Source organism: Orycteropus afer, unplaced genomic scaffold (assembly GCF_000298275.1).
Source record: "Orycteropus afer afer isolate SDZICR_OR568_19922 unplaced genomic scaffold, OryAfe1.0 scaffold00602, whole genome shotgun sequence".
In the NCBI taxonomy this organism is placed as follows: domain Eukaryota; kingdom Metazoa; phylum Chordata; class Mammalia; order Tubulidentata; family Orycteropodidae; genus Orycteropus; species Orycteropus afer.
Genome location: NW_006922189.1, coordinates 1137293 through 1138540, shown reverse-complemented (window position 1 = coordinate 1138540; position 1248 = coordinate 1137293).

The following is a 1248-nucleotide window of genomic DNA, read 5'->3' as shown; positions in this document are numbered from 1 at the left end:
TTTTTTACTTCCTTTCTATCAGTTTCTGTAGCACTCATCTTACAAAATCCAAAATAAATGTAATTTAGCAGGATGATCAGAGACAAAACATCCAGAAATGTAGAGTTAGGACCAACTCAAACACTCTTTTGCATAAAAACAATGAAAATATGTCTTTCTGCAAGATCTATGAAGTTAACAGCTAACTTGTTATCTTGCAAATAGGGTAAAATTTCAGTTCTTGATATATTTTAGATAATTTCTGTTTTTCTTTCTCACATATTTTTCTTATCATGTATTCTTCACAAGTCTGTGATTGTGCTAAAGTATTTTATTCTACTAGAATAGTTGTGCCTACATAATTACATAGTTCAACCTGTGTGTGTGTGAATTCTTAAACATGCATGCTTATATAAATGACAATAATTTTATATCATTTCTATCCTCAGTAATAAGAAATTATTAACTGGTAAATTTCAGTTAAGACAAATATAAGGTAAGTTGGGTTTCACCCTAAAGATAGGACTATTGAAAGAAAAGTGAATATAAGAAAATATTGGATAAAAAGCTAAGCCTGAATATATTGATACTAATTAAGAGCATATTTAATTAGGAAGAGATTGGTCTTAAAAATGAGCTATAAAACTAAAAATAGTGTGGACTAGACTTGACCTGTTTGTAAGTAGTCATAGAGTCAGTTCGGACTCATGGAAATCCTGTGTGTAAGAGTAGAACTGGACTCCACGATGTTTTTAAAGCAGTGATGTTCAGAAGTAGATTGCCAGGCTTTTATTCCAAGCCAGCTTCTGGTGGATTCAAACTGCCAATCTTTCAGGTACTAGTCTAGAGCTTAACAATTTGCACCACCCAGGGACTCTTTTATGTTTTCATGTAGATGTGCACTAATGTATGTGCAATGAAAAGAGTAGCAAACAGAAGAAAAGATAGTAACGAAATCCAGTCCTCAAAAATTGTATATATATAGATAGATAGATGATTGCTAGATAGATAGATAGATAGATAGATAGGTAGATAGATAGATATAGATACATAGATATATAGATATATGTACGTTAATAATAAAATATAGAAGTACAGATAGATAGATAGATATGGAGCTCTCTGGTGGTGCAATGTGTAAGGCATTTGGCTGCTAACCAAAGATCAGTGGTTCAAGCCCACCACCTGCTCTGTGAGAGAAAGATGAGACAATTTACTTTGCTTCTATGAAGATTTACAGCCTTGGAAACCTATGGGGACAACTACGAT